General features: G+C 50.3%; 1 protein-coding gene across 1 annotated transcript in view; it reads left to right on the top strand.

The window, feature by feature from the left end:
* The window catches only part of LOC137315674 (polypeptide N-acetylgalactosaminyltransferase 14-like), a gene marked incomplete at its 3' end in the record, with an annotated part of 128,470 nt that overhangs the window by 78,688 nt on the left and 35,402 nt on the right, over window positions 1–14,380 (top strand). The gene's annotated exons all lie outside the window — the stretch shown is intronic.

Here is a 14,380-nt window from a genome sequence, read left to right as displayed (position 1 = left end):
GGGAGGCAATTTGGGCCATTGGGATTCTATAGAATGGGAGTGAATGGGAAGCAATTTGGGCCATTGGGATTCTATAGAATGGGAGTGAACGGGAAGCAATTTGGGCCATTGGGATTTTACAGTGGGAGTGAATGGGAGGCAATTTGGGCCATTGGGATTCTATAGAATGGGAGTGAACGGGAGGCAATTTGGGCCATTGGGATTTTACAGTGGGAGTGACCGGGAGGCAATTTGGGCCATTGGGATTCTATAGAATGGGAGTGAACGGGAGGCAATTTGGGCCATTGGGATTCTATAGAATGGGAGTGAATGGGAAGCAATTTGGGCCATTGGGATTTTACAGTGGGAGTGACCGGGAGGCAATTTGGGCCATTGGGATTCTATAGAATGGGAGTGAACGGGAGGCAATTTGGGCCATTGGGATTCTATACAGTGGGAGTGACCGGGAGGCAATTTGGGCCATTGGGATTCTATACAATAGGAGTGAACGGGAGGCAATTTGGGCCATTGGGATTCTATAGAATGGGAGTGAATGGGAAGCAATTTGGGCCATTTGGATTCTATAGAATGGGAGTGAACGGGAGGCAATTTGGGCCATTGGGATTCTATAGAATGGGAGTGAACGGGAGGCAATTTGGGCCATTGGGATTCTATAGAATGGGAGTGAATGGGAAGCAATTTGGGCCATTGGGATTCTATAGAATGGGAGTGAACGGGAGGAAATTTGGGCCATTGGGATTCTATAGAATGGGAGTGAACGGGAGGCAATTTGGGCCATTGGGATTCTATAGAATGGGAGTGAATGGGAAGCAATTTGGGCCATTGGGATTCTATAGAATGGGAGTGAACGGGAGGCAATTTGGGCCATTGGGATTCTATAGAATGGGAGTGAACGGGAGGCAATTTGGGCCATTGGGATTCTATACAATAGGAGTGAATGGGAGGCAATTTGGGCCATTGGGATTCTGTACAGTGGGAGTGACCGGAAAGCAATTTGGGCCATTGGGATTCTATAGAATGGGAGTGAATGGGAAGCAATTTGGGCCATTGGGATTTTACAGTGGGAGTGAACGGGAGGCAATTTGGGCCATTGGGAAGAATTTTGGTCATTCAAACTTTGTGCTAAACATATAAGAATGTTTGGCTTTGTTCTACTTTTACCCAGGGCTTAACTGTATACAGTCTGTCTCTTATTACAAGCTGATGGTGATTCGAAAGGGAAGTCCTTTTATGACATTTGTAGCCCTTTCCTGACTTCCAGTCTTTCACCTTTAGTTGCTAAGAACCAGGCAGTGGTTGGGACCGGGGAAGGACTATGGCCTGAGTTCTGAGGTTTGCTGATGAAAGTTCATTGAAAACCTCGATCAGTCGTGTCCCCTTCCCAGGGCGCACTGTGGGGAGAAATGGTTTTCTATTCCTGTTTAAGAAATTTCCAGACCGAAAGAAATTGGGACTGTCCAATTGAAAATGCAACAGATGGCTGAGAAATACAGCTTACATTGCTTTTCTGGAAAACAAATGGGCAGATGTGGTTTCAGCTTGTGTGTATTTGCAGGATCCACTGCTGTCACTCAGGAGCTGTGTAAACACAGCTTCATTTCTGTTGTTAAAAGTGCATTACTCGTGACCTGCTAATAGGTTTCCTGCCAGCAGCTGGTAGAATCGTATAGCACAGAAGGAGGCCATTCGGCCCATTGTGCCTGTGCCAGCTCTTTGAAAGAGTCAGTTAGCCCCGCTCTTTCCCCCTCGCCCTGCAGTTTTATTTCCATTTCAAGAATAAAGTGAAAGCTGTGAATTACGGCCATCTAGGGGACTGGCATCAGCTGTCTGTTTTTTGCAGGTGTCTGTATTTTGTAAATGGACATTGTATTGTTTCAGCCATGTTATACGTCAGTAATCATCAGTTGATGAATTTTATCTGGTAAATACTCACATATTCCTTGGAAAAAAATCTCTGCGCTCCTCCAATTCTGGCCTCTTGCGCATCCCCGATTTTAATCGCTCCTCCATTGGCGGCCGTGCCTTCAGCTGCCTAGGCCCTAAACTCTGGAATTCCCTCCCTAAACCTCTCTGCCTGTCTACCCTTCTCTCCTCCTTTAAGATGCATCTTAAAACCTACCTCTTTGACCAAGCTTTTGATCACCTGTCCTAATATCTCCTTATGTGGCTCGGTGTCAAATTCTGTTTGAAAATCGTTCCAGTGAAGCACCTTGGGACGTTTTACTACGTTAAAGGCACTCTTGTTGTTGTTGTTGTTAAATAGTATTTTTATTTTCATAAAATCAGCAATTAATAAGTGCAATCAATTACCCATTCATACAAATAAAAGGCGTTCATTTGTCATTCATTATTCATCGAGAGTCATTTAAGGAAATAGTCAGTGATTGATGTCTGGACAGTGTGGGCTTTTGACTCCATGTAGCGATCACTTGCATCAGATTCAGCTGCACTAATGTGGGCAGACAATGTGTTGTAGCCCTTGTAACTGGCAAATAACTGGATCTTGGATACAGGGGGCATTGTCCACAAACTGAATGACCGTGGGTTTTTGGCGGTTCATTTTAACTGTTAAACCCAGGAAGTGAAGATTGCACTGGTCATCCAGGCCTTCTTGTTGTGCTCCCAGGTGACTGGAAGGGGGTCTAGGTCCAGATAACAATAACACCTGGGCTTAGCAGCACCAGCCAATGACCAAGGGCTTGGTGATCTCCCTCACAACATTGCAGCAGAGGGCGGCTGCAATGTGGTCCTCGGACGTTTTGTCGATTTTACATTGCTCACCGGTGATGGTGAGGGTCTTATCAGGCAAGGCCCGGATAAAGATGCCAGTCTCACCCATGTTATTGACATTCCTTGGTTCATGTGATTCGACCATGGACGCAAGACGCTGCTACCAGCCACTAACAACATTGGGTTCGACGCTTGCACTCTGGTCCAAGATGACCTGGAAGGAGATGGTGACGGGTGTGGAAGGACTCCAGCCACCTATTGGAGGCCTTGAACGTGGTGATACCGGGCGTACTGGAGGGCTTTCTGTTGAAGGAGTGGAGCGGAGATGGGGGATGGATTGTGACCGAGCATACTGGAACCACTCCCACACCATGGAATTCACTGTGGACAGGTCAGATCTGATTCAGCGACGCTTTCTGGCAGGAGGGCACGGGATTCAAAAGCATCAAGAAGCTCAAATTTACGCTTCAGGATGAAGGAAACTCGCCTTTTTACCACATGTTTACCGCACGGATTTATTAAAGGCAAATCATGTTTAACTAACCTGATAGAGTTTTTTGATGAGGTAACAGAGAGGGTTGATAAGGGCAATGAAGTTGATGTGGTTTATATGGACTTTCAAAAGGTGTTTGATAAAGTGCCGCACGATAGGCTTATCATCAAGATTGTGGCCCATGGAATAAAGGGGCAGTAGCAACATGGATACAGAATTGGCTAAGGAACAGGAAACAGAGAGTAGTGGTGAACGGTTGTTTTTCAGACTGGAGGGAGGTGTACAGTGGTGTTCCCCAGGGGTCAGTGCTGGGACCACTGCTTTTCTTGATAGATATTAATGACTTGGACTCGGGTGTACAGGGCACAATTTCCAAATTTGCAGATGACACAAAACTTGGAAGTGTAGTAAACAGTGAGGAGGATAGTGATAGACTTCAAGAGGTAATAGTCAGGCTGGTGGAATGGGCGGACACGTGACCAGATGAAATTTAACGCAGAAAAATACAAAATTATACATTTCAGTAGAAAGAACAAGGAGACGCAATATAAACTAGAGGGTACAACTCTAAAAGGGGTACAGGAACAGAGAGATCTGGGGGTATATGTGCACAAGTCATTGAAGGTGATAGGGCAGGTTGAGAAAGCAGTTAAAAAAGCATATGAGATCCTGGGCTTTATAAGTAGAGGCATAGAGTACAAAAGTATGGAAGTCATGATGAACCTTTATAAAACGCTGGTTCAACCACAACTGGAGTATTGTGTCCTGTTCTGGGCACTGCATTTCAGGAAAGATGTGAAAGCCTTAGAGAGGGTGCAGAAGAGATTTATGAGTGATTCCAGGGATGAGAGACATTAGTTACGTGGATAGACTGGAGAAGCTGGGGTTGTTCTCCTTGGAACAGAGATGGTTGCGAGGAGATTTGATAGAGGTATTCAAAATCATGGAGGGTCTAGACAGAGTAGATAGAGAGAAACTGTTCCTATTGGTGGAAGGGTCAAGGACCAGAGGACACAGATTTAAGGTGATTGGCAAAGGAACCAAAGGTGACATGAGGGAAAACTTTTTTACACAGTGAGTGGTTAGGATCTGGAATGCACTGCCCGAGGGGGTGGTGAAGGGAGATTCAATCATGGCCTTCAAAAGGGAACTGGATAAGTACTTGAAAGTAAAAAATTTGCATGGCTACGGGGAAAGGGTGGGGGAGTGGGACTAGCTGGATTGCTCTTGCATAGAGCCGGCATGGACTTGATGGGCTGAATGGCCTCCTTCCGTGCTGTAACCTTTCTATGATTCTATGTGAAGGTTTTTATCCACTCACGTACGGTAGCCCCGCTCGAGCTGGTTAATGAGCTTGATTTTTTTGGTCCAGTGATAACTCTCTGTTTAGCAGCCATTTTCTCAAATCTTCCCTGAAAATGACTTAAAACATATGCCTTACATTTCACGGTCATTAAACACGGGGAAACCTAATTGCAAACAGACCCTTGTAATTAGGCACCGGTCACATTGCCCGAGTCCCGTGTTTTAAGGTGAAAAATACACTAGGTAAAAAGGGCTTGTTACATTGAAGGCTGACGGTAGTGTGGAATTTGTGAGTGACTGTGGTTTATCAGTACCTCTTGTATCTTTTATAATGTCAGATATCTGGGACCGTCATGGAGTGTCTGTATTTTATGGATGTCCATCGTTTGCGAGTGTTCCTATGACCAGGTTTCACTATATATCCAATTCCCTTTAGAAAGTTATTATTGAATCTGCTTCCACCGCCCTTTCAGGCCGTGCATTCGAGATTATAACAACTCGACACGTAAAATAATTCTCTTCATCTCATCTCTCTGGTCCTTTTGCCAATTACCCTAAATCTGGTTACCGACCCTCCTGTCAGTTTCTCCTTATTTACTCTATCAAAATACTTCTTGATTTTGAACACGTCTATTAAATCTCCCCTTAACCTTCTTTGCTCTAAGGAGAATTGTTATATAAACAAAATGGCGGCTGACTCAGACAGCGTCACTTCGGCCCTGTTTGTACTGAGACCCCGAGGCCTGGTCACAAATGTATTTCTTCCATGTACAAATAACATAGGGAATGAGATTATAATGAGGGATGTGGCAGCTACTCAGTTGAAATAGAGAGCGTTTATGTAGTTTATAACCCAATGTGCTGATTCCTCGGTGCTCTGAATTTCCCTGTTTACATTTCAGGGATGGTAAAGAGCACTGAAGACGACACTGAAGCAATGTATAAGATTGCATGCAAATATATGAGTAATCTGAGACATGGCATATGGTAAGTGTAACAGGCTTGGGAGGAACAGGTGACTTTGGACCTAAATTGGGCCATGTAGCGTCCGTTGCTTCAGCCATTTTCGACATTAACGCTCAACTCAACACACGGTCTTAACCCCGACCATCTGAACGTGTCATTCAGTGCCTGAAGGACCCCCCCACCAGCACTATTTAAAGGGGCCATACAGGTTAGTTACTGGATTATTGCTTCTGGCTGCTGGAGGAGTTGGAAGTGTTTTTTTGAAGCTCCCTATTCTTATTGAGAGTTCCTAGACTACATTTGAGAGTGCTTTGGCAGGTACTGCCTTAAGGGTTGGAAAGTTACAACCGTGGTTGAACAACATTCCTGCCAGTCATGGGCGGTCTGCTAGGGCTCCTGCTGGGCATTGAGCACGACTGGGAGCAGGCAGAGAGACCACGCCCAGCAGGTCAAGCTGCGAGGAGGCGCAGGTCACTGAGCAGGAGGTCCTACCCAATGAGGGCCTTCAAGGATCAATTCTCTTACTTCAACATGACCGAGGAGGATTGCATCCGATGCCTGAGGTTCACCAAGGAAGCCGTCACCGAGATCTGTCAACTGGTGCGGCCACAACTACAGCCTCAGAGCAGGGTGAGGACAGCATTGCCTGTGGCTGTGAAGATCAGCCTGACACTGAATTTCTACGGCTCAAGATCATTTCAGGCCTCTGCTGGCGACATGTGCAACATCTCGCAGTATGCAGTGCACTGCTGTATAAGGGAGGTCACAGACGCACTGTACGAGATGAGGAACAGGTTCATCACCTTCCCTCTTGACAGAGACAAGCAGAACGAGCGAGCACGGGGATTCGCTTGCATTGCTGGCTTCCCCATGGTGCAGGGTGCCATTGACTGCACGCACATTGCCCTGCGTGCCCCGCACATCAACTCAGCCGTCTTCGTCAAGTGAAAGGGCTTCCACTCCCTCAACGTGCAGCTGGTGTGCGACCACACGTATCGTATCTTGGAGGTCGATGCCCACTACCCTGGGAGCAGTCACAACACCTTCATCATGCAGCAGTCCAATGTGCCAGCTATCTTTCGCCCGACTTGGCAAGTCAAAGGCTGGTTACTGGACGACAAGGGCTATCCCCTCACGACGTGGTTCAGGAATCCACGCACACGTGCACAGCAGGCCTATAATGAGAGCCATGCTGCCACACGCAACACGGTGAAGCAGACCATAGGCCTCCTCAAACAACGCTTCTGTTGCCTGGACCGGTCTGGAGGAGCCCTGCAGTACTCCCCTGAGTGGGTGAGCAGATTCGTGGGGGTCTGCTGCATGCTGCACAACCTCGCCATCATGAGGGACCAGCCTTTGCCACCAATGATAGGAGGAGGAGGAGGAGGAGATGATGGTGATGATGATGATGATGATGATGGCGACGACGACGACGAACCACAATGAACCACACGCCTTGTCTGCAAGTGCTCTGTGTGCTCGCCTGATCTGTGCCCGCTATCAATAATTTGAACTACATCCCCCAACTCACAAACAGTCCTCCACTCCCCACCTTTCTGCTCCCACAAGACAATCAAATCGCCCTCCACATTGGTGTCCCTCTCAACTCATTGCATAAATAAAAACCACCACCAAATGCAAAATCAAAGTCTCATTTATCAATGAATAAATGAAATTATGGAAACATAACAGAACTATTCACCCTTGTGCACTCTCTCAGTGCCTGTTGTTCGTGGGCCTTTACCTTTCCTAGTGCTCCTACAAGGTGCTTCCCCAGTGGCTGGAGCATGGGTGGTGGGAGGCTGCTGGCCTTCAATTGAGGAGCATGCAGATGGCCTTGGAGGACGGCCTCGAGCAGCTCTGGGCCGGGAGGGCCCGGCTTCAGGCTGCACCATCTCGTCCTGGGCTGCAGCAGTCTGGCCTGACTGGCTGATAGGCAACAACAGGGGCACTGGCGGAGTGGCAGGGGTGGGAGCAGGAAGGCTGTCCTGAGAGAGGGCAGCAGGTCTGACTGCCATGGCGCCACTGCTTCTCTCCCGAGGCAGCACCTCAGCAATCCTGGTGATCAGCTGGAGAACGGATTGCTGGAGTGCTGTGACGCCCTGGAAGCCCCGTTCCACAGTAGTCCCTAGACCCATGATAGCAGCAGTCTGAGCTTCCAAAGCTGCCGTCTGAACTTGGATGGCAGATGTTTGTGTTGCAATGGATGCTGTGACATCAGTCATCAGACGCTGCATCATGGTGGGTTCCACAGGTGCGCTGATGGAGGTGACCACCCGTTCCATGTGGGACAGGATGGGCTCCAAGCTCTGCGCAAAGCCCTGTGCAAAGTTGGAGCTGGACTCCTCCATGCCCCTTCTCATTGTGAGCAGGCTTTCTGACAGGGTTTCCAGTGCCCCGAGCATTTGTTGGTGGACGCCCATCAGCCGTCTTCTGTAGCCTGGCCCATTGATGTCCTCATCTGACTCCTCAGCAGCAGAACTAGTGAGCGACCTCGCCCTCCTGTGGTATCCGTTCCCCCTGCCCCGGTTCCTGTGCTCTTGTGCTCGGTGTCTCACCACGTGCAGATCCCTCCTCTAACCTAACCTCTAAAGGACGCGCAGTGTCAGTCTCTGAGCTGGTGGAAGCAAGTGTCAGATCGAGTGTCGGTGTGGCTTCAGTGTCCTCCTCCTCCTCCTCCTCGGGTGTCGTCACATGTTCTTGGGTATCTGCAATGACACAGGGAAGCAGGTTGAGTTGTGGAGTGGGGAGAGGAGAAAGTAAGATGTGTGTGCTGATAGCATGTGCAGCACGTGGGTCAGAAAAGATTGTGGGATGAGGGAGATGTGGAAAAGGAGAAGGAGCATTAGCTATGCAGAGACACCCTTCATCGGGACCTCCAGTGCGGCATGTTGTGACGGCTGCAACGACGGCCCACCCAATGATCCTAAGGACTCTGGGGGGTGAGGATGTGTAAACGTGCCTGTCCATCCTCAGGTCCCTCCTGCTGCTGGCTGTTATACGCCACCTTCTCCTGCAAGACAGAGGACAGTGTGTCAGTGAGTCTCCTGCAAGGTGTGTGGTCGAATAGCTGCCAGTGTGTGTGATGTGTGAGTGGTGGTTGTGTGGCACAATGTGCGGGTGAGATACAGCAAGCCGAGTGCAGCATTGTGTACGGATGGGCAGTGTTTGTTGGTGGGTGGGTGACGGGGTGTGATGCGTGGAATAGTGGTGCAGTTGGTAGAATGTGCCACTTGACACTTGCATTCACTCACCTTGACCACTCGGGTCAAATCATTGAACTTCTTTCGGCACTGAACCCACGTGCGTGGTGCAATGTTCCTAGCGTTGACTTCCTGCGCCACATCCTGCCAATGCCTGCGGAGCTGCGGTCTGGAGGGTCTCCGGCCACCCTGCGGGTACATATTGGCCCTCCTTTAGTCCACGCCTTCCACCAGGGTCTCCAGAGCATCATCAGAGAAGCGTGGAGCCCTCTCTCGTGCCGGTCCTGCTATCCTCGTGGCCATCTTTCCCTTCTCCAAGTAAGCTGTGTACCTGCTATTTGAAATGTGCACCTGAACCTTTAAGAGGTGCAGGCTGCTGATGACGTGCGCTGCGCACACCCCATTTCCAACATCCTCATTCTCCGTGCAGCCTCTCAGCAGCTCGGGTAGCGCTGGCTGCACGGAGATATCATGATAATTAGCAGGCAGCACGAAGTACCCCTACGCAGGGGCCATCGGGCGCGGGGCACTGGAGCATCGCACTACCCCCGCCCGAAAACGACCCTGAATGAAATTTTCCCCTCTGGTTCCCAGAGCTCTCCACCACTGGGCTTTTCCTCATCTCATGTCTGGGTCTGTTGTAGACTAATTGATGGAGATTGATTGCTGTGATTAGTCAACAACTCCATTATCGTTGGATCAGGTGACTACCTGGGTGGTAGAAGGTGAACTAGACGGACGTTTATCCTCTAGATGTATGACATCAAATCTTTAATAAACCCTGCAGGGGTTTTTGACTGTGTGTTTGAACTCATTATTAATACAGGCACGGGATGGCAGCCTTTGTTTATATAGTGGTGTTAAGGTGCCAGCGGAGGCTCAGTTGGTATCATTGTCGCCTCAGAACCAGAAGGCCATGGGTTCAAACCCCACTCCAGGACTTGAACCCACAAACTCTAGGCTGATACTTTAGTGGAGTACTGAGGGAGTGCTGCCCTGTCGGAGGTGCTGTCTTTCGGATGAGATATTAACGCAAGGTTCTGTCTGCCCTCTACGGGTGATCATAAAATATGCCGTGCTCTGTTCCCTGTAAGCTGCACGTGTGTGCGACTGGGCAGCAGTCTGTTGTGGGCCGCGCGTTTAAACATTCCGTCCACCCACCGAGCCAGTGCTCTCGGCCCCTCTCCCATACTGACCAGTCCCCGGGCCTCGCCCTCCCACACTGACTAGTGTCTGGAGCCAAGGACCTTCTCCAGCTCTGCCGCCCCAGGCAGGCTGCTCTGCCTCCGGTGCTCGGGAGTGTCTGGAGATCTGAGTGTCTGATCCCGCGACTCTGGCCGCAGCTGCTGCATCGTTCCCCGTGTTGCGAGGAAATGCAGTCAGCGAGCAGCTGATTGGCTGCGCCCAAACCAGACCAGGAAGTAAAATGAACCCGATGTGTTTGTCAGTGCCAATCACAGACCGGACACCTCCACCCAATCACAGACCGGGCATCTCCACCCGATCACAGACCGGACCTATCCACCCAATCACAGACCGGACACCTCCACCCAATCACAGACCGGGCATCGACACCCAATCACAGACCGGGCATCGACACCCAATCACAGACCGGACCTATCCACCCAATCACAGACCGGACACCTCCACCCAATCACAGACCGGGCATCGACACCCAATCACAGACCGGGCATCGACACCCAATCACAGACCAGACACCTCCACCCAATCACAGACCGGACCTATCCACCCAATCACAGACCGGGCATCGACACCCAATCACAGACCGGACCTATCCACCCAATCACAGACCAGGCATCGACACCCAATCACAGACCGGACCTATCCACCCAATCACAGACCAGGCATCGACACCCAATCACAGACCGGACCTATCCACCCAATCAGAGACCAGACACCTCCACCCAATCAGAGACCAGACCTATCCACCCAATCACAGACCAGACACCTCCACCCAATCAGAGACCAGACCTATCCACCCAATCAGAGACCAGACCTATCCACCCAATCAGAGACCAGACACCTCCACCCAATCACAGACCGGACCTATCCACCCAATCACAGACCGGACCTATCCACCCAATCACAGACCGGACCTATCCACCCAATCAGAGACCGGACACCTCCACCCAATCAGAGACCAGACACCTCCACCCAATCAGAGACCAGACACCTCCACCCAATCACAGACCAGACCTATCCACCCAATCAGAGACCAGACACCTCCACCCAATCAGAGACCAGACACCTCCACCAAATCAGAGACCAGACACCTCCACCCAATCAGAGACCAGGCATCTACACCCAATCAGAGACCAGACACCTCCACCCAATCACAGACCGGACACCTCCACCCAATCACAGACCAGACACCTCCACCCAATCAGCGACCAGACACCTCCACCCAATCACAGACCAGACACCTCCACCCAATCAGCGACCAGACACCTCCACCCAATCACAGACCAGACACCTCCACCCAATCAGAGACCAGACACCTCCACCCAATCACAGACCAGACACCTCCACCCAATCAGAGACCAGACCTATCCACCCAATCAGAGACCAGACACCTCCACCCAATCAGAGACCAGACACCTCCACCAAATCAGAGACCAGACACCTCCACCCAATCAGAGACCAGGCATCTACACCCAATCAGAGACCAGACACCTCCACCCAATCACAGACCGGACACCTCCACCCAATCACAGACCAGACACCTCCACCCAATCAGAGACCAGACACCTCCACCCAATCACAGACCAGACACCTCCACCCAATCAGAGACCAGACACCTCCACCCAATCAGAGACCAGACACCTCCACCCAATCACAGATGAGGGGTCCACACATAGAGGCAGACAAAACGAATGAGACCTGCTGGATGGACGGTTGGAATGCAATAATTTATTAAACCCTGTTGAGGATTCAATGGAGGGGGGGAGGGGGTAGATTTAATTACACTGTTCCCTATCCCCAAATTCACACTGACTAACCTGACAGCTATTTTGTATTTCTGACTCAATTTAAAAATTCTGATTGCACACGATTTATTTCTGTTTGAATCACAGTCATTAAGCTGATTCAACATAAAGCTGATTGGAATCGTTCCCATCAGATAATTTTTAATAAGATACAATGAGACTCGTCTGCTCAATCCTGGTGCAACTTAAGAAACCCATTTCATAAACTATATAAATTTATCAGCCAATATAACATTAAATTGTTACAATTCTCTATTATTTTGAACATTTGTTCTGTTTACCCTGAATAATGTTTTCTAAAAAGATGATCTATTTAAAGCTGTGATTTTTTTTACGGTGGCACTCACAGTCTTTATATTGGTGCACAAACCCAACTCATTCCGCACACGGCCGAAAAAAATCAAGGGAGCATTGATCCCACGGCACTACGTCGAAGAAGAGCAGGGAGGTTCTCCCCGGTGTCCCGGCCAATATTTATCCCTCAACCAACATCACTAAAAAAAACAGATGATCTGGTCATTTATCTTATTTCTGTTTGTGGGATCTTGCTGTGCGCAAATTGGCTGCTGCGATTACAACAGTGACTACACTTCATTGGCTGTAAAGCACTTTGGGATGTCCTGAGGTCGTAAAAGGCGTTACAGAAATGCAAGTCTTGCTTTCTTTTTACTGAAACAAAAACACATTCCGAATGGGGAGAGCAAAATTTCAGTCCTGCCAGCACAGGGGGAAAATACCACTGGGAAAGAACAGGATTTGCCATCATTTGCCGCAGTGCCAACTGCAATTAGGAATCCCTCACCTCGATTCAATCTGAAAGTTGGGATTGATAATGACCTTGAGAGAATTTTTTCTGAAGGCATTTGACTTTAGTGATTAAACTTCCAGAGCGCTTTTCAGAACAAAGCCCAGCAGTGATATTACCTTCCTTCATGTTTCTCCTTCCCTCTGATTCAGTGGTTCAGATCCACAATTCCCAGCAGACACTAATCACCGTCACACAGACAGCTTGAGTTAAACAAGCTGAGAGCTGGGTTTGCTGCAGAGGCCCTGAACTGAGCTTGACTTTGTGACTCTGCACATCTCTCCATGTGTCCGGTTCATCCCATACTTTTTAAAGTTAGTCACTCTGACCACAATGGGACTTGGAATCGAGTCTGATGGGGATGGCAGTGTCACTCACACATCACTGCCCTGGACTGACCTGGGACACCAGTCCCAGTCACTGCTCCCTGTCCCTGTCCCATGGGACAACAGTCTCAGTCTCTCGTGTACCTGGGACACCAGTCTGGGTCTCTCTGTCTCGTGTGTACCTGGGACACCAGTCTGGGTCTCTCTGTCTCGTGTGTACCTGGGACACCAGTCTGAGTCTCTCTGTCTCGTGTGTACCTGGGACACCAGTCTGGGTCTCTCTGTCTCGTGTGTACCTGGGACACCAGTCTGAGTCTCTCCGTCCCGTGTGTACCTGGGACACCAGTCTGAGTCTCTCTGTCCCGTGTGTACCTGGGACACCAGTCTGAGTCTCTCTCTGTCCCGTGTGTACCTGGGACACCAGTCTGGGTCTCTCTGTCTCGTGTGTACCTGGGACACCAGTCTGAGTCTCTCTCTGCCCCGTGTGTACCTGGGACACCAGTCTGGGTCTGTCTGTCCCGTGTGTACCTGGGACACCAGTCTGGGTCTCTCTGTCCCGTGTGTACCTGGGACACCAGTCTGGGTCTCTCTGCCCCGTGTGTACCTGGGACACCAGTCTGAGTCTCTCTGTCCCGTGTGTACCTGGGACACCAGTCTGAGTCTGTCTGTCCCGTGTGTACCTGGGACACCAGTCTGAGTCTCTCTGTCCCGTGTATACCTGGGACACCAGTCTGGGTCTCTCTGCCCCGTGTGTACCTGGGACACCAGTCTGGGTCTGTCTGTCGCGTGTGTACCTGGGACACCAGTCTGAGTCTCTCCGTCCCGTGTGTACCTGGGACACCAGTCTGAGTCTCTCTGTCCCGTGTGTACCTGGGACACCAGTCTGAGTCTGTCTGTCCCGTGTGTACCTGGGACACCAGTCTGAGTCTGTCTGTCCCGTGTGTACCTGGGACACCAGTCTGAGTCTGTCTGTCCCGTGTGTACCTGGGACACCAGTCTGGGTCTGTCTGTCCCGTGTGTACCTGGGACACCAGTCTGAGTCTCTCTCTGTTCCGTGTGTACCTGGGACACCAGTCTGGGTCTGTCTGTCCCGTGTGTACCTGGGACACCAGTCTGGGTCTGTCTGTCCCGTGTGTACCTGGGACACCAGTCTGGGTCTGTCTGTCCCGTGTGTACCTGGGACACCAGTCTGAGTTTATCTGTCCCGTGTGTACCTGGGACACCAGTCTGAGTCTCTCTGTCTCGTGTGTACCTGGGACACCAGTCTGAGTCTCTCTGTCTCGTGTGTACCTGGGACACCAGTCTGAGTCTCTCTGTCCCGTGTGTACCTGGGACACCAGTCTGAGTCTGTCTGTCCCGTGTGTACCTTGGACACCAGTCTGAGTCTCTCGGTCCCGTGTGTACCTGGGACACCAGTCTGGGTCTGTCTGTCCCGTGTGTACCTGGGACACCAGTCTGGGTCTCTCTGCCCCGTGTGTACCTGGGACACCAGTCTGGGTCTCTCTGCCCCGTGTGTACCTGGGACACCAGTCTGAGTCTCTCTG

The sequence above is a fragment of the Heptranchias perlo genome, unplaced genomic scaffold, assembly GCF_035084215.1.
Source record: "Heptranchias perlo isolate sHepPer1 unplaced genomic scaffold, sHepPer1.hap1 HAP1_SCAFFOLD_554, whole genome shotgun sequence".
NCBI classification, from domain to species: domain Eukaryota; kingdom Metazoa; phylum Chordata; class Chondrichthyes; order Hexanchiformes; family Hexanchidae; genus Heptranchias; species Heptranchias perlo.
This window is presented reverse-complemented; position numbering and strand designations above follow the sequence as displayed.